Genomic DNA, 19,676 nt, shown 5'->3' on the forward strand with positions numbered 1-19,676 from the left:
GACTGGGAAACTTTACAGGAGACCTGGCCATCTGTAATCTCTGCACCCCACCTTAGCAAAGAAAGCATAAAGTATACAGTCTCTCTCTCTCTCTCTCTCTCTCTCTCTCTCTCTCTCTCTCTCATACCCTCAGGCCAAATGACAAATGCCCAGTGGTTCTAGGTAGGAGGCTGAGCTGGTCCTCAGCATCTGGCTCACTTTTCCATAACTTTCTCTTTCTGGGCAGGGGCTGGGCCGATTAAGATCAGTTGAGAGTCTGGGGCAACAAAAAGGTGACCCATAAAGCCTATCTTATTTATTTGCACATTATTTATATAGCTGGGGGCAGCAAATATCCGATGCCAGTCATAATGAAGAAAAAGCCAGAAGTTCCTTGAAGACTTTTAAGGTGAAATGCCTGCAGGAAGAAGAGAAGGTTCCCTAGATTTTTCATTTTAAAAAATGAAAATTTTATTTTAAAATAATGTTAAACTCCTTGGAGCTGCAGCTGAATATTAAATAGAAACATCTTAGAGAAATTTGCCTGAGAGCTATATAAATTCTAAACCATGAAAACAACACACTCAATAGAAAACTGTAAAAGAGAAAAGTGATAAGTTTGCTTTATCAAAGAAACAAAGCATTTTCCTCCAGGGAGGAAGGAAGCATGATGGGAAATCTGTAAACAATGGACTTCTGAGAAATTTCATGTGTTTTCTTAAAAACAAAAATAACAACAACCCAAACTCTATGGTATTGACAAGGGACAAATGTTCACGGTATTGAGATGGGACAAGGGCTTTCCTACCTAATAGTACACGGGCCCTGGGATATTTCCAAAAGGCAAAATAGTCCTGACTCCAACCTCTTCCTGGCATGATTTGAACAATCTTTGTCAGACACTGCCTTTCTCCAAATCTCTACCATGTTCCAGGCACCATGCTAAAATTCCTTCCTGTTGTCCCCGATCTAAAGCTAAACAATGAGGGGGGCATCTGTGGTGGTGATGGTAGTAGGGAGAGTTGGGGTGAGGCATGAGAGGGCACCTCTCTGCTTATTTTGCAATTTGTTGCTCTGCCTGCACTTTTTCCATCTGTGTCTATGTCAGCATGTCTGTTTCTGTTTTGTTGTTCTATTTCCCTGATTGTTTCTCTGTTAGTGTCTCAGTTTGTCCACACCTTTCTTTCTTTTGCCCTGTCTGTCCTTCTCTGTCTTGAACACTATCTGCATACCTGCTTGCTTCCTGTCTCTGTATGTCTCTCTCGGGTTCTGTCTCTCTGTTAATCTGTCTTTGTCCTCCTGTTGCTTTCTCGGTCTCCATTGTGCATTCTTTCTCTCTCAATCTCTCTTCTCCCTCCCCCCATCCCTCCCTTTCTCTGTCTGTTCATCTTACTCTATCTGTCTGTGTTTCTGGCTTTGTCTGCCTGCCTTCTGGCCTCTTTGTCTGTCTCTGACCAATAACCTCTGACCATCTCTTTCTATTTCTTACTCTCTCTCTGAATATCTGTCTCTGTTCAACTGCCCATATCTGTCTCTGTCTGTCTGTCTTTTGGTCTGGCTATCTGGTGCTGTATGTCTGCCTTCCTGTCTCTTTGTCAGTCTCTCTGCTACTCTGTGCCTTTTTCTTTCTGTTCATTTGCTTCTTTGTTTCTCTGTCAACTGTTTCTGTTATTCTATTTCTGTGTATGTCTCTTTTTGTTTCCCTCTTTGTCAGTTTGTTTCTACAGGCCTGTCTGTTTGTCTGTGCTCTGGCTATCTGTCCAATCTGTCCATCTGTCTATCACCCTGTCTGTGTCTGCTTGTTTCTTTGATTGTCTGCATATATTTATAGGAGTCTGAAATTCTGTCTCTTTGTGTAACTGATTATCTTCATATATTTTTTTCTCTCTCTTCTTCCCTCTGTATCAGTCTCTCTGCCTCTTTGTGTTGCTGTTTCTCTCTCTTTTGGTCTGTCTTACTGTTTCTCTCTCAGCTCCTCTGCTTCTTGCCTTTTAGTCTGTCACACAGTCTCTGTCAGTCTCCCTCTGTCTCTATCTGCTGTTCTCCCTCTCGCTTTCCTAATAGTCATTTGTCTGTCTGTTTCACGGTCTGTCTGTTGGTTTCTTTACTTTTTTCTCTCAGTCTGTCTCTGTTGCTTTTCTTTTCTCTCTCTCCTTCTCTGTATCTGTTTCTCTCTGCCCGTGTTGATCATACTCTGTGTATCTCACCACACCAGCCCTTCTCTCTGCATTCTTCTCTCCCTGCGTCTACATGTTCTGACTCTATCTCCCTGTCTTTTGCCTCTTTGTCCTTCTCAGTTTTTGTCAATATCTCACTCCATCTGTATGTCTCCCTGACTCTGCCTGCCTGCCTATGTATCTGTCTGTTTATGTTTACCTTTTCCTTTAAGTCTGTCTGTCTGCCTGGCTGTGTGTGTTTCAGACTGTCTTCCTGTCTTTCTTTCACTTTTTCTATCATTGTCTTTGTCTGTTTTTCTTTCTCCGTGTTTTCCTCTCTGACTCACTCTCTTGGTCTTACTTTTTCTTCTCTATCTCTCTCTTTTTCTTTTTATTCACATGAGATTCATGTAACATAAAATTAACCATTTTTTGAAAGTTTATTTATTTAGTTTGAGATAGAAATGCCGGGGAGGGGCAGAGACAGGGAGAGAGAGCTGTCAGTGCAGAGCCTGATGCGGGGCTCCATCTCCTGAACCCTGAGATCATGACCTGAGCTGAAATCAGGAGCCAGGAGTCAGACACTTAACTGACTGAGCCACCCAGGTGCCCCAAAATTAACCATTTTAAAGTGAACAATTTAGTAGCATTTAATACCTTCAGAATGTTGTACCACCACCACTTCTATTTAGTTCCAAAGTATTTTCATCACCCTAAAAGGAAAGCTAGTCTTAAGCAGTTGCTCCCCATTCCCTCCTCCCTAGCCTGTCAACCACCAATCTGATTTCTGTCTGTGTAGGTTTGCCTATTCTGGGATATGACATATCAAGGGAATCATGTAACCTGTGAAACTGTGAATCTGGTTACTTCCATTTAGCAGAATGTTTTCCAGGTTCATCCATGTTGTAACACATATCAGTATTTCATTTCTTTTTTCCCCTTCTTTTATGCAGACTATTTTTCTTAGAAAAAGTTTAGGTTCAAAGCAAAACTGCCAGGAAGATACAGAGATTTCCCAAAGACTCCCTATCCCCACACAGGCATAGATTCCTGCATTATCAACATCCCCCACCTGAGTTCCATGACTAGAGTGGTATAATTTGTTATAATTGATGCACCTATATTGACATATCATAATCACCCAAAGACCATAGTTTTCATTAAGCTTCACTCTTGGTGTTGTACATTCTATAGGATTTGTACAAAATGCATAATGACATGCATCCATCATTATCATATTGTCAAATTGGCTTGTTCCACTTAGCAGCACGCATTTAAATTTCCTTCCTGTCTTTTCACGACTTGATAACTCATTTCTTTTGAGTGCTGAGTAATATTCCGTTGTCGGAATGTACCACAGTTTATTTAACCATTCACCTACTGGAGAACATTGTTGCTGCTTCAAAGTTTTGACAAATATAGATAAAACTGTTATAAACATCTGACTTGTTAGGATGGAGTGGTGATTTACAAGCTCTTCACATGCAGAATTGGACACTGGCAGTCCTATTTCCTTTCTTTTTATGGCTGAATAATAGACTATTGTAGAGATATAACACAATTTGTTTACCCATTTATCCATTGACAGACATTTGGGATGTTTCTGCCTACTAGTTATTGTTTATATTACTGTTATGGACATGTGTGTACATGTTATTTATTTGAGTAACTTTTCAATTCTCTTGGGTATATATCTAGAAGTGAAATTGCTAGGTCATATGGCAATTCTATGTTTAACCTTTTGAGGAACCACCAAACTTTTCCATAGCAGCTGAACTGTTTTATTACCTCCCTAGAAATTTAGGAGTGTCCCCATTTCCCACATCATCAAAGCTGGTTGATACTTTCCATTTTTTAGATTCTAGCCACCCTAATGGATACCACCTAATGGTGGTATCTTATGTTTTTGATTTGTATTTTCCTAATGACTAATGATGTTGAGTATCTTTTCATGTGCTTAGCAGCCCTTTGTTTATCTTCTTTGGAGAATTGTCTCTTCAGACCCTTAACCCATTTTTTGATTGAGTCTTTTTGTTGTTGAGTTGTAAAAGTTCTTTATATTTTCTTTATGCTAGATCCTTACCAGATATATAGTTTGCAAATATTTCTTCCCAGTCTGTTACCCCCCACCTTTGCATTTCATGCTTAAAAAAAATGAGATATATAGGGGCGTCTGGGTGGCTCAGTTGGTTAAGAGACCAACTCTTGGTTTTGGCTCAGGTCATGATCTCATGGTTCGTGGGTTTGAGCCCCACATCGGACTCCATGCTGGCAGTGCAGAGCCTTCTTGGGATTCTCTCTCTCCCCTTTCTCTCAAAATAAACTTTTAAAAAAAGAGCTTTTAAAAAATTGAGATATATAACTGACATATAACATTAAATTAGTTTCAGGTGTATAATATAATGATTTGATATTTGTATACATTGTGAAATGATCACTGCAATAAGTGTAGTTAACATCCATCTATTTTTCTCTCTCTTTATTTCTCTCTTTCTGACAGATTGAGTCTTTCTGTCTGATTGTTTCTGACTACTACTCTGTCTCATTTTGCATCAATCTGTCTCTATCATGTCTCTGTTCTTCTCCCTCTCCTTCCCCTTCTTCACTGTTTCCTCTCGTCTTCTCTTTGTCAGTTTCTATGTCTTCCTGTCAGTCTCCATGTCTGTCAGTGACTCCCTTTTTCTCACTATTTTTCTCTCCCCCCAGTCGTAGCTCATCTGTCTCTCTGTTCATTTAGTTGGCTCTCTTTATAGCTTTCCATCCACTTTTTGTCTTGTTCTGTGTCTTTCAGATCTCTCTGTGTTGCTTTATCTCTGTGTTGGTTGATTGGTCACTCTCTCTCCCTGTCTCTCTCCATCTGAATCTGTGTCTGTGTTTGCCTTTGTCTCTGTCTCTGTCTCCCTAAGTGTCTGTCTCAGCGTGCCTCTCAGTCTCCCTCTGTTGCGTTCTTTCCTACTCTTCTGTTTTTCTCTTTCTGGATCTGTCTCTTTGCAGTGTAACAGTGTCTTTTTTTCTCTTCTTGTTTCTCTCCTTGCCTATTTCTCTTTCTATTTCTCTCTCATCAGCCTCTTCATCTGTCTCTCAGTCTGTCTCATCATGTCTCTCCCCTGCTTCTCCAGTATATCTCTGGCCGACTATCTCTGTCTGTTTCACTGGCTATTTGTTTCCCTCTCTTACTCCCTATCTGTCTGAATTTTGTTTGTTTTTCTGTCTCCTGTGGTGTCTCTTTCTATGTTGGTCTGTCTCTGGCTTTGTGTACACCACCCCCTTCTCTCTCTGTCCTTTGTTCCTATCTCTCACTTAGTCCATATATTTTCTCTCTGCTTCTCTCTCTCTCTCTTCCTGTCTCCCACGTATTTCCTTTTCTCTCTGATACTCTTCCTCCACACTTTTCTGTCTCTTGGGCTGTCTTTCTCTATAAGTGTGACTCTCTTCTTATTTCTGTCAGGTTCATTCTGTCTTTTCTTGACACTCTCCCTCAGTTCTGTCTTTCCATATGTTTCTCTCTATCTCTTTAATTTCCTGCGTAGGGTCTCTCTCTCCCTCTCTCTCTCCCTTTATACTCCTTTCTCTCTTTGAAACTCTCCCTCATTCTATGTTTTCCATGTTTCTGTCTCCACTTCTCTTCCTGCTGCTCCCTGATGTCTCCGTTCCTCTTTCCTTTTCTCCCTTCTTTTTCTATCCCCCTGTCTTACGATTTATCTCTCTCTCTGCCTCTGCCTGTTCATCTCTCTTGATATGCTTCCTTCTAATTTGTCTGTTGATCTCTATAACTACCTGTGTTTCCCTCTGCCTTTCCTTTTCCCCCAACTGCCTGTTTCTATCTCTCTTTTTTGGTCTTCCTTCCCTGTCTGTCTATTCTTGCCTCTGTCTAACACTGCCCATTCCTATTCCTATGACTATCTATCTCTCTCTGGCCATTTGTCCATCTCTCTTTTTCCTTTGAAGGTGCTATGGAGATTGATATGGCACTAAACTTTTATAAAAGCTAAACTGTAAATCTCTTTCCAACCTCTGCCAGTTGAACACATATATCTCAGAGAAAGGACTTACAGCCCCTCACTTGCCCAAAATGCACAGATTATACTGATTTTCAGAAATATAAGTCCAACATGTCAGTTTGGTACTTTTAAAACACAGGTATAGACTAACTGTGCTATCTTTCAAGCACTGTTACTTATGTGTCCATTATTTAAAAATATAACAAAATCTATGCACCTTAAAGCATGTCTTATAAATCTTTCACTGAGTTTATATCTTTTTTAAAATGTTTATTTATTTTTGAAAGAGATAGAGCATGAATGGGGTAGGAGCAGAGACAGAGGGAGACACAGAATCTGAAGCAGGCTCCAGGCTCTGAGCTGTCAGCACAGAGATTAACACGGGCTTGAACCCAAGAACCATGAGATTGTGACCTGACCTGAAGTCACATGCTTAACCTAGCCACCCAGGCGCCCCTCACTGATTTTATATCTTAAGTAAGTTTCCAGAAGTCAAGAACATTGAGAAACTCTAATGAGAACAGAGGGTATGGGACTGATCACATAAAATATAGACCCTGAATAGACTGTCCTTGAAAATTACATCTTCACTGAAATATAGAGAAACCCAGAATTCTGCAGACTGTAATATATAAGAACAATCGATTTTTGCCTGACAGTCTAGATTGGTAATCTTAGGATCCAATCCCTAATCATAGGGAAATATTTAGGGGCACCTGGGTGGCTCAGTGGGTTAAACATCTGACTCTTGATTTTGGCTCAGGTTATGATCTCACAGTTGTGAGATCAAGCACCGTGTTGGCTCCATGCTGAGTGTGGAGCCTGCTTAAGACTCTCTCCCTTCTTCTCCATCTGCCCCTCTCCTGCTTGCAATGCTCTCTCTCTCTTTCTCTCTCTCTCTTAAAATAAATAAACTTTAAAAAAATTGTTTTGAAAGAGAGCACACGAGCATGTGCACATGCACTACCCGGGGAGGCGGTGGGGGGGGGGCGGCTATCAGCACAGAGCCTGATATGGGGCTTGAAGTCATGAACAGTGAGATCATGACCTGAGAGTTGGATGCTTAACCCACTGAGCCACCCAGGTGACCCACATTCAAAAATTATTTTTAAAAAATAAGGAAATATTTAGAGTCATTATGGAATAATGTCATTAAACCTCTTTTCATCTCAGAGTCTTTGTCTATAAAATAGGGCTTATGATCACAAATGACCTCAGAGAGTTGTTATGAAGAATAAATGAAATAATCCATGTAAAGCTCTTACACCAGAGCCTGGCATAGTAAGAGCTCCAAAAATATTAGTTATTATTACTTCTATTGTTGTTATTATAATAAATGTTGTGATTGTTATTATTATATACATATCTAAATACAAGTCTGCTCTCTGGGCATTTTTTCCTTATCTAAAAAATGAAGATGTACCTCTAAGATCATTTATGGTTCTATGGCTCTAGAATTCCATATGTCTCTGAGAACTAAATACATGGGGTCATATCTTAGATCAAGCTCCAAGATACAATTGTTTTTCACACCTAAGTTTTGTCACATCTGTCAGTTACAAAAGAAAGAAAAAAGCCATAAGGATAAATTTTTGATTTTCAAACATTTCTAAAGCCAACCTGACATCTTCAAACCTTTGCTTTCTCATTGACTTATTTACTTCTCACAGGATCACAAGAAAAAACATAAATTCTGGAATTTTCATTCTAATTCTTTCTCCAGTGTTGCCCATATCAGATAGCTGGGGTAGTGAATATTTCCACAATGAGACAAGAACTTAGATCACTTATTAGCTAGACTGTCATACTTTTTGATAGGGAGGGATATTGTACTTGGCTTCAAATTGCTATATTTGGATGTACTTTTCCTGGAAATGGTATTCATGGATGCTGTATCTTTCTTAGGATGCTGCCTATGAATGTTCTACCCTCCCTAGGAGTGCTGTCCATCGACATTGCCCTTTGTTTTGGAATACTGTATGTGAATAGTGTGCTTTACTTTGAATGGAATTTGTGGTTAAATCATCTTCCAAGTTAGGGACTCTTGAACACTGTTCAACAGTGATTTCTTTTTTGAAGCTGCTTCTCCTGTGTAGCTTCTGAAGAAATGTGTTAGTATATATCTGTATTTTACATTTCTGGTATTTTGGGTTTGTAACTTGACTACTGGCAAGCTTATTAGTACATTCTCCAGATTGAATGGATCTCATGCTTAAAATTGTGTTCAATAAATATAATCTCTTGGCATACTATTCCCATTTTCTGGATGGATAAGCTGGGAGGGGGGATCTAGTGGGAAAAAGGAAGAATATCAATCAGTAAATTGACCTTGGGCCTGAGACAACAGCCCATGGCATACAAATTCTAACTTATTAACTAGGGTAAACAATTGGCAATGGTTACTTCTGAAAAAAGATAAAAACTGCGGCAGCACAAAGCATTTATTCAGGCAAAAGCCATCACTTCCAAATGTCTTGGCATAATGTACCCTGCACTATGGTAAATGAATTTTCACCTTTGGAGGCATAATGCTACATATTTTTTTCAGAATATTTCCTATAACTAAAGCATAAAATTTCCCTACATTCTACAATAATTTTCAATTCTTTAATTACCCGCTCTTCTATTTTCTTCATCTTTAATATTTTCTTTGGAATGAGGAGGTCAAATTCTGGGTATATGGCAACATTCATCTATCCTTAATGTCTGTCTTATCTCTGCTCCCATAATCTTGCCAGTATTAGCACACTTGTGCTCATTCATACACATGCTTGCTTCTTTACAAATTCATGCCCTTCACCCCTGCAGCCATGCACAATGCATTTTGTTCAAGCTATACAGGTGAAAGAACAAAGTCATGTACAAAGGATTACTGGACTTAGGGGGTGGATCTGTATAATTTACACAACATATCTCCAGAAAAGATACAGCTAAATTCCTATACCTTCACATTCTCTGCAATAAGGTCAAACATGCAGCAGCAAAAAACCAAAACCAAAACCAAAACCAAAACCAAAACCAAAACCAAAACCAAACCAAACAAAAAACCCTGCCATGGCTGAGTTTTTTCATCCATGCCTTAAGATGGCCAGAGAGGAAAGGGTGGATTGGTCACCAATTTGAAAATAGTTCTGCCCAATTTCTGTTGTTTCAATTTTGCTACCACTGCTTTTCAGAATGGGGATTCAGTTGCACTTAAATGTCTTGACACTTGAGTGGTCATTCATTTGTCTTAACCTTTTCTTTTTAATTAAACTTTTAATTAGAGATAATTGTAGATTTGCCTGAAAGTATAAGAAATAATACAGATGGGGCACCTTGGGTGGTTCAGTTGTTTGAGCATCCAACTTCGGCTCAGGTCATGATCTCATGGTTCATGGGTTCAAGTCCTGCATTGGGCTCTGTGCTGACAGCTCAGAGCCTGAAGCCTGCTTCGGATTCCGTATCTCCCTCTCTCTCTGTTCCTCCCCCACTTGCTCTCTCTCTCTCTCAAAAATAAATAATCATTAAAAAATTTTTTTTTAAAAAGAAATAATACAGAGAGATACTGTATATCTTTTACCCATTTCCCCCCAATGGTAGCATCTTGCAAAACTATAGGACAATATATAACAACTAGGATACTGACACTGATGTGGTCAAGATACAGAACATTTCCATCATAAGAATCCCTCATGTTGCTCCCCTTTTTAACAATTTTTAAGTTTATTTATTTATTATTGAGAGTGAGAGCACAAACTGGGGAGAGGCAGAGAAAGAAAGGGAGACACAGAATCCAAAGCAGGCTCCAGGCACTGAGCTGTCAGCGCAGAGCCCAATGCAGGGCTCAAACTCACAAACCATAAGATCATGAATTGAGCTGAAGTCAGATGCTTAGCTGACTGAGCCACCCAGGCACCCCCCTCATGTTGTCCTTTAATAAACATACCCATTTCCATCTCGCACCCACTTCCTTCTTAACTCCTGGCAACCACCAATTTGTTCTCTATCTCTATAATATTGTAGTTTCAAGAATGTTATATAAATGGAGTCATATAGTTTGTATGTATAGTAAGTATATATTCCTTTTAGGATTGACGCTTTTTCCCCCACTCAGCATAATTCTCTAAAGATTCATCTATGTTGTTGCGTGTATCAATACTTTGATTTTCTTTGTTGCTGATTAGTATTCCATGGTACAGATATACCAAACTTAGCTTAACAATTTACCCACTGCAAGACAATTAGGTTGCTTGTAGTTTGGGGCTATTATGAGTAAAGCTTCTATAAACATTCATGTACAGGCTTTTATGTGAACATAAATCTTCATATCTCTGGGGTCAATGATCAAGAGTGCAACTGCTGTATTGTATGGTAGTTGCATCTTTAGTTTTTTTTTTTTTAATTTTTAATGTTTATTTATTATTGAGAAACAGAGCATGAGCAGGGGAGGGGCAGAGAGTGGGGGAGATACAGAATCTGAACAAAGCAGGCTCCAGGCTCTGAGCTGTCAGCACAGAGCCCCATGGGGGGCTTGAACCCACAGACTGCAAGATCATGACCTGAGCCAAAGTCAGACGCTTAACCGACTGAGCCACCCAGGCGCCTGGCATGTTTAGTTTTTTTAAGAAAGAACCAAAATTTTCCACAGGGGTTGTACCATTTTACATTCCCATCAGCAATGTTATTAGTGATTCATCCTGGACAGAATTTGGTATTGTCATGTTTAATTTTAGCCATTGTGGTAAGTGATATCTCATAATTTTAATTTGCATTTCCTTAATGGCTGATATTGAGCACCTTTTCAAGTATTTATTTTATATCTGTATATATTCTTTGATGAAATATCTGTTCATGTCTTTTGCCCATTTTCCCACTGGATTATTTCTCTTTTTATAGTTAGCTTTGAGAGTTCTTTCTATATCTTACATATTTATCCTTTGTTGGATATGTAGCTTGCAAAAGTTTTCTAAGTCTATAGCTTCTTTTCATCCTATCAATAAAGGGTTTCACAAAATAAAAGTGTAGTTTTGATGAAATCTAATTTGTCAGTGTATCTGTTTGTTGATTGTCTCTGTATTCTCTAAGTAAGCTTTTTGCTTAGCCCTAGGTCCTGAAGTTTTTCTATTTTTCCCCAGAAGTTTTATAATATTACATTTTAAAATTAAGTCTGTCATCTATTTTGAATTAATTTTTGTATAAGAAATGAGGTTTAGATCTAGGTTATTTTTATTTATTTTATTTTATTTTTGCCTATGGATGCCTAATTGCTCCAGCACCATTGGTTGAAAAGATTATCTTCCTTCCCCTGAGTTAATTTTGCACCTTTGAAAAACCAGTAGAATGTATTTATGCGGGTCTATTTCTCTGTTTTCTATTCTGTTTTATTAATCTATGTAACTATTGCTCTACCAATACCACATAGTCTCGATTATTGTAGCTGTACAGCAAGACAATATTGGGTAGATTTTTTTCCTCCAAATATATTCTTTTTTCCCAAGATTGACTTAGCTCTTCTAGGGCCTATACATTTCCATATAAATGTTTGGATAAGCTTGTCTATGCCTCCAAGAATACCTTGCTGGAATTATGATAGGAATTGACATGAACCTAAAGATCAATTTGCAGATTATCAACATCTTTACTATGCCATGCCTTCTGATAAGTAAACATAGTGTGTTTCTTCATTTATTTAGGTCTTATTTGATTTCTTTCATAAGTGTTTTATAATTTTCAGCATATAGATTCTGTACATATTTAGGTAAATTTATACTTAAGTATTTAATTTTATTTGGATTATTTTTTTTTAATTTTTTAAAATGTTTTATTTATTTTTGACAGAGAGAGAGAGACAGAGCATGAGTGGGGGAGGGTCAGAGAGAGAGGGAGACACAGAATCCGAAGCAGGCTCCAGGCTCTGAGCTGTCAGCACAGAGCCTGATGCGGGGCTGGAACACGAGACCATGACCTGAGCCGAAGTCGGACGCTCAACCGACTGAGCCACCCAGGCGCCCCTATTTGGATTATTTTAAGTACGGTTGTATTTTTAATTTCAGTGTCCATGTGCTCATTGCTAATATATAAAAATATAGTCTATTGGGGTGCCTGGATGGCTCTTCAGCTCAGGTTATGATCTCATGGTTCATGGGCTCAAGTTCCATGTTGGGCTTCATGTGGGTGGTGTGGAGCCAGCTTGGGATTCTTGCTCTCTCCTCTCTCTCTGACCCTCCCCAACTCGTGCTTTCTATCTTTCTCAAAATAAATAAATAAATTTAAAAGAATAGTTCATTTATTTTATTTTTTATTTAGTTTTTAATTTTAATTCCAGTATTGTTAATACAGAGTTGTATTAATTTCAGGTGTACAATATACTGATTCAATAAAAATAAAGTTTATTTTTATATGCTTATCTTGTATCTTACAACCTTCCTGGACTCATGTATTAATTCTAGGAGATACTTTTTCTTTGTAGATTCTTTGCAATTTTCTATATTGATGAACATGTCCTAATAAGGACAGTTTTATCATCCTGATATGTATGCTTTTTATGTCCTTTTCCTGCCTTATTTCCCTGGCTAAAAATACTAACATTTTGTTGAATAAGAGTGGTGAGAATGGACATCCTTGTCCTTTTCCTAGTCTTAAAGGAAAGCAATTCAGTCTTTCATCAGAAAGTATGATGTTAGCTGCAGGTTCTTTAGTAGATGCTCTTTATCAAGTGAAGAAATTGCCCTCTATTCCTATTTTTCAAAGAATTTTTATCATTAATGGTGTTTAATTTTTAAAATTCTTTTTCTGAATTGATTGATATGATTTTTTAAATTTTCATCTTCAGCTTGTTACTATGGTGGATCACATTGCTTGATTTTCAAATATTGAACCACACTTGCAGCCCTAAAATAAATTTCATGTGATTATGGTGCATAATTATTTTTATATATTGATGAATTTGGTTTGCAAATATTTTGTTAAGGACTTTACTGCTATATTCGTGAGGATATTGGTCTACACTTTTCTGTTTTGTACAGTCTTTGTCTCACACTGATAGCAGGATAATATTAGGTTCATAAAATCGACTGGAAATTGTTCTCTCTTCTTTTATTTCCTGAAAGAGACTGTGTAGAATTAGTGATAATTCTTCTTCAGAAGTTTGAGAGAATTTTCTGGGAAAACCACTTGGCCACAGAGATCTGATTTTGAGAGATTTTAAATTATGAGTTTAACTCATATTTTATATGAGTTTCATAAAAAATCATTTTTATATATAACTCATATATAACTCGTTTCATATAACTCTCCTTAAGAGTTATATGGCTAGTCAAATTACTTGTTTCATGTTGAGTTTTGTGTTTTTCTTTTTTTTTTCAATATATGAAGCTTATTGTCAAATTGGTTTCCATACAACACCCAGTGCTCATCCCAACAGGTGCCCTCCTCAATACCCATCACCACCCTCCCCTCCCTCCCACCCCCCATCAACCCTGAGTTTGTTCTCAGTTTTTAAGAGTCTCTTATGCTTTGGCTCTCTTCCACTCTAACCTCTTTGTTTGTGTTTTTCAAGGAAGTGGTCCATTGTCAAATTTAGGTGGGTATACCAAAATGTTGGTGTAGGAGACCCCAGCCTCAACCCTTCCAAAAGGATCAAAAGTTATATAGCTATCCACAATCAAAAACAGCTCTGGGAGAACTCTGGACTCCATTTAAGAAACTTCAGCAACACAGTGGAACAACAACAACAAAAACAACAACAAAACCCTGAGAATAACCATGCAACAAGGGAATGTAGAAAAGTTTAATTTTGCCTGCATCATTCCATTCCCCAAGCCAGCATTGCTTAGTGCCAAGAGGGCACACCCCAGCTAGAAAGAGCTCCCCTTGCTGGGAAAGAAATAGTGGGGATGAGCAACCAGCTATCCTGGCCTTTCAAGGCACCACATGAAGGACCCTCTTTGGTTTCACTCCATCCAGAGACTGGCAAAGCAGAGATGTACAGAGATAGCTAGGAACAAGGGAAAAAAAGCAGGGGCTACCAACACCAGCCACAAAACAGGAATGGCTGTTGTTCCCAGTGACCTGCTCTGCAGACAACTCAAACAGCTTTTGCCACTGAAGAAACGAAAGGCCAGCACAGTTGAGGTGAATCTCCTGTAGATTTCATTAGTTTAATTTTGTTTGATTATGCCACCTGCCTGAGTTTCTCCCTGTTCCCTCCCTCCCCTGCTGGAGGCTGAAACTTGCACCAATCACCAGCCTAGACTTCTACTGCCACAGGAAAGAAAGATGGCAGCTTAAATCCCCATGGCTGACCCCCCACTGCCATATGTGCATGCAGGGCTAGCCCCTCTAGCTGTGAACCTCATACCTCCAACCTAACACCTGACACCAGCCTCTACTAATGTGTACCTGTGGGGAGACTCAGAAGCCACAGTCGTACATGCTGACAGCCAGGGGCCAGTATGCATACAGTTGGCCCCAGCTGTTGCTCCTTTCCCTGGCCCCCCATCACAATATTTGTGTTTGAATCTGGTTCCTACCATGATATAGGCACCTGTAGCTGGCCTCTGCAGCCAAGTGTGTGTATACTTCTGGCTCTGGCCACCACTGCTTCCTCCCATGGTCCCTAGATGCTGGACCTACAGAAGCCACCGAGGACCCTGACAGCCCTTTCACCCTCTGCAGACTTCTACAGCACTTGTCAAGGAACACAAAATTGTCAATGCTGTGACCTTAGTGAACTGAGTTGATAAGTCACTTTGCCCCTTGGACCCTGAACCACCACAGGCCCCCACACATGGTTCCCTGCACCACTAGACTTAGGGTCACAATCCAGCTTGCCCCCATTTTTCACTCATATTCAAATGCACAGACATCTATGCAAGGACACTGGGATATCAAAAAATCAGGGAAACATCACCAAAGGGGCACAGTAACCTTCAAATAACTGACTCTAAAGAAATGGAGTTACATAAATTGCCCGAAAAAGAATTTAAAATAATTGTTCTAAAGATTCTCAGAGAGCTACAAACAAATAAATGATTCAATTAAATCAGGAAAACAATATAAGAACAAAATGAGAGGTCAACAAAGAGATAGAAAACATAAAAAAGAACCAGAGAAATTTTGGACCTGAAGAATACAATGACTGAACTAAAGAATTTCATCAAGAGTTTCAACAGTAGACTGGAACAAGCAGAAGAAAGAAGCAGTGAGATTTAAGACAGATTATTTGAAATTATGCAGTAAGAAAAGCAAACAGAAAGAAACAATGAAAAAGAATAAAGAAGATCTATCGAACATTTGGAACACCATTGAAAGAAATAATTTTACACATAATTGGAGTCCCAGAAGAAGAGAGGAAGAAAGGGGTACAAAGATTACTTAAAGTAATGACTGAGAGCTTCTCAAACCAGTGGGAAATTTTGGATATCCAATTTCATGAAGTTAATAAGTTATCCCCAAATTTCCATCCAAAATGATCTTCTCTAAAACACATTATTAAAAAACTATCTAAAATGAAGACAGGGAGAACTTTAAAAGCAACAAGAAAAAAAATTCTCTCATACAAGAGAAAGGCTATAAGCAGATTTCTTAGCAGAAACTTTGCAGGCCAGGAAAGAACGTGATTATATATTCAAAGTACTGGGGAAAAAAAACCCTTTGAACAAAGAATACTGAGCAAAACTGTCCTTCAGAAATGAAGGAGAGATAAAGACTTTACCAAATGAAAAAAACCTGAGGAAGTTTGTCACCACTAGATCTGCTTTACAAGAAAGGATGAAAAGAGTTCTTCAAGACAAAATACAAGTACACAAACTAGTAACATGAAAACATATATGAAAATGTACCACACACTGGCAAAAGTAAGTATGTAGTCAGATTCAGAATAATCTAATATTGTGATATGGTGTTGTGTTAATCACTTAGCTCTAGTATAAAGATTAAAGGACAAAAGTATTAATAATAGTTAAAATAATGATAGTTAAACTAGTTAAAATAGGGGCGCCTGGGTGGCTCAGTTGGTTAAGCGTCCGACTTCGGCTCAGGTCGTGATCTCGCGGTCCGTGAGTTCAAGCCCCGCATTGGGCTCTGTGCTGACAGCTCAGAACCTGGAGCCTGCTTCTGATTCTGTGTCTCCCTCTCTCTCTGGCCCTCCCCCCATTCATGTTCTCTCTCTGTCTCAAAAATAAATAAAAATTAAAAAAAAAAACTAGTTAAAATAGCTATAAATACTTAGAGTTAAAATAAAACTACAATAATTTGTTAATGGATACACAATATGAAAACACGTAAAGTTTTATGTCAAGAACATAAGTAAAAGGAGAGGGTTTTTGTATGAGATAAAAGTTGTTATCAGCTTAAAACAGACTGTTATATCTATATGATGTTTGAAGTAAGCCTCAGAGTAACCACAGAACAAAATCCTGTAATAGATACAAACAAGATAAACAGAAGGGACTCAAATATACCATCATAGAAAGTCATCTTCACAAAGGAAGATAGCAAGAGAGAAAGAAAGGAGCAAAGAAACTATAAAAGAATCAGGAAACAATGAACAAAATGGCAAGAGTAAGTCCCTACCTACCAATAATTACTTTAAATGTAAATGGACTAAATTCTCCAATCAAAAGATATATAGTGGCTAAATGTGTTAAAAAATAAGACCCAACTATATGCTGCCTATAAGAAACTAACTTGAGCTTCAAAGGATTGTGTAGGCTTAAAGCAAGGGAATGGAAAAAGATATTCCACATAAATGGAATCCAAAAGAGAACAGGAATAGTTAGATCGGATAAAAGAGACTTTAAGTCAGAAACTGTAAGAAGAGATGAAGAAGGTCATTACATAATGATAAAGAGGTTAATTCATCAAGAGTATATAACAATGGTAAATATATATAGGCTCTCAACATTGCAGCACCCAAGTACATTAAGCAAATACTAACATTTGAACAGAGTAATAGACAACAATACAATAATAGCAGGGGCCTGCCATACCACATTCGTAAGTTCTGATAGATCATCTAGACAGAAAATTAACAAGGAAATAATGAACTGAGCTATGCTTTACAGCAAATGGACCTAAAAGACATATACAGAACATTTCATTAAACGGCACCCGAATATACAACCTTTTAAAGCACACATGGAGCATTCTCCAGGAAAGAACATGTGTTATGTCATAAAACAAGTCTCAGTACATTTAAAAAGACTGAAATCACATCAAGTATCCTCTAAACCCACAAATATTCCATGAAAATAAAAATCAATGACAGGAGGAAAACTAGAAAATTCACAAATACATGAAAACTAAACAACACACTCCTAAATAACCAGTGGGTCAAAGATAAAGTCAAAAGGGAAGTAAAAAAAAATCTTGAAACTAACAAAAATGGAAACATAACATATCAAAACTTATGGGATACAGCAAAAGCAGTTCTAAGAGGGAAGTTTACAGTGATAAACATTTACATTAAGAAAAAAGAGCTAAAATAGGGGCACCTGGGTGGCTCAGTCAGTTAAGTGTCTGACTTCGGCTCAGGTCATGATCTCACAGCTTGTGACTTTGAGCCCCGTATTGGGCTCTGTGCTGGCAGCTCAGAGCCTGGAGCCTGCTTTGGATTTTGTGTCTCCCTTTCTCTCTGCCCTACCCTTGCTCACACTATGTCTCTCTCAAAAATAAGTAAACATTAAAAAATTTAAAAAACAGAGCTAAAATAAAAAGCCTAATTTTATACTTCATAGAGCTAGAAAAATAAGAATAAATGCAGTCTAATGTTAGCATAAGGAAGGTTATAAGAAGATCAAAGCTTAAGTAAATGAAATACACAATATAAAAACAATAGAGATGATCAGTAAAACTGAGTTAACTTTTTAAAAAGATAAACCAAATTGGCAAACCTTTAAGTAGACTAAGAAAAAAGAAGAGAGGGCTCAAATAAAATTAGATATGAAACAGGAGACATTACAACTGATACCACAGAAATAAAAAGGATCATGAGACTATTGTGAACAATCATATGCCAATAAATTGTACAACATAGAAGAAACAGATGAATTGCTAGAAACATAGAATCTACTAAGACTGAATCATGAAGAAATGAAAAAACAGAGCAGACCAATAAAAAGTCAATTGAATCAGTAACAAAAACCTCTCAACAAAGAAAAGCTTAAGACGAAATGGTTTCATGGGTGTATTCTACCAAACATTTAAATAAGAATTAATGTTAATTATTCTCAAATTCTTCCAGGAAATAGAAAGGAGGGAATACTCCCAAACTAATTGTACAAGACCAGCATTATCCTGATAGCAAAGTCAGGTAAGGTTACTACAAAAAAAGAAAACTACAGGCCAATATGGCCAATATCCCCAGTGAATACAGATGTAAAAATTCTCAACAAAATACTAGCAAATTGAATTCAACAGCACATTTAAGGAATCATACACCATGGGTGCAAGGATAGTTCAATATATGCTAATTAATAAATGTGATACACCACATTAAGAGAATGAAAGACAAAAATCATATAATCATCTCAGTAGATAAAAAAATAGATTTGACAAAATCCAATATCCTTTTATTATAAAAATTAATAACAATTGGGTATAGAAGGAACATACCTCAACACAATAAAGATTACATATGAGAAGGCCACAGCTAACATCATACTCAACAGTGAAAGGTTGAACTCTTTCCCTCTAAAATCAGAAGCAAAACAAGGGTGCCCACTCTTACCACTCCTATTCAACATTGTACCGGAAGTCCTAGCCAGGGCAATTAGGCAAGGAAAGGCATTAAAGGCATCTAAATCAGAAAGGAAGAAATAAAACTGTCTTCATTTGCTGATGACATGACATACATATCCTAAAAGACTCCACTAAAACACTGTTAAAACTAAGAAACAAATTTAGTAAAATTGCAGGATACAACATTAACATATAAAAATTAATTGTATTTCTATACATTGACAATAAACTATCTGAAAAATAAATGAAGAAAACAATCCAATTTATAATAGCACTGAAATTAATAAAATACTGAGGAATAAACTGAACCAAAGAAATGAAAATTCAATACACCAAAAATCATAGACATTGATGTAAGAAATTGAAGAAAACACAAACCAAAGGAAAGATACTTCATGATCATGGATCAGAAGAGTTAATATTTTTTAAATGGCCATACTACCTAAAGTCATTCATGGATTCAATGCAATCCCTATTGAAATTCCAATGGTATTTTTCACAGAAATATACAACCTTAAAATTCATATGGAACCTGAAAAGAACACAAATAGCCAAAGCAATCTTGATAAAGATCAAAGCTGGAGGTACCATATATCCTGACTCCAAACTACATTACAAAGCAATAGTAACAAAAGTGGCATGGTGCTGGCACAAAGAGACACAGAAACCAATGGAACGGAATCAAGAGTCCAGAAATAAACCCACGCATATATAGTTAACTAATGTTTGACAAGGGAGCCAATGATACAAAATGGGGAAAGAACAGTCTCTTCAATAAATGTGTTGAGAGAATTGAATATACACACACAAAAGAATT

The 19,676-nt window shown here is 37.6% G+C and overlaps 1 protein-coding gene across 1 annotated transcript in view; it reads right to left on the minus strand.

Moving 5' to 3' along the window:
• Positions 1 to 19,676, minus strand: part of ENOX2 (ecto-NOX disulfide-thiol exchanger 2) — a 263,903-nt gene that overhangs the window by 114,450 nt on the left and 129,777 nt on the right. The gene's annotated exons all lie outside the window — the stretch shown is intronic.

The sequence above is a fragment of the Panthera uncia genome, chromosome X (genome assembly GCF_023721935.1).
Source record: "Panthera uncia isolate 11264 chromosome X, Puncia_PCG_1.0, whole genome shotgun sequence".
Classification (NCBI taxonomy): Eukaryota; Metazoa; Chordata; class Mammalia; order Carnivora; family Felidae; genus Panthera; species Panthera uncia.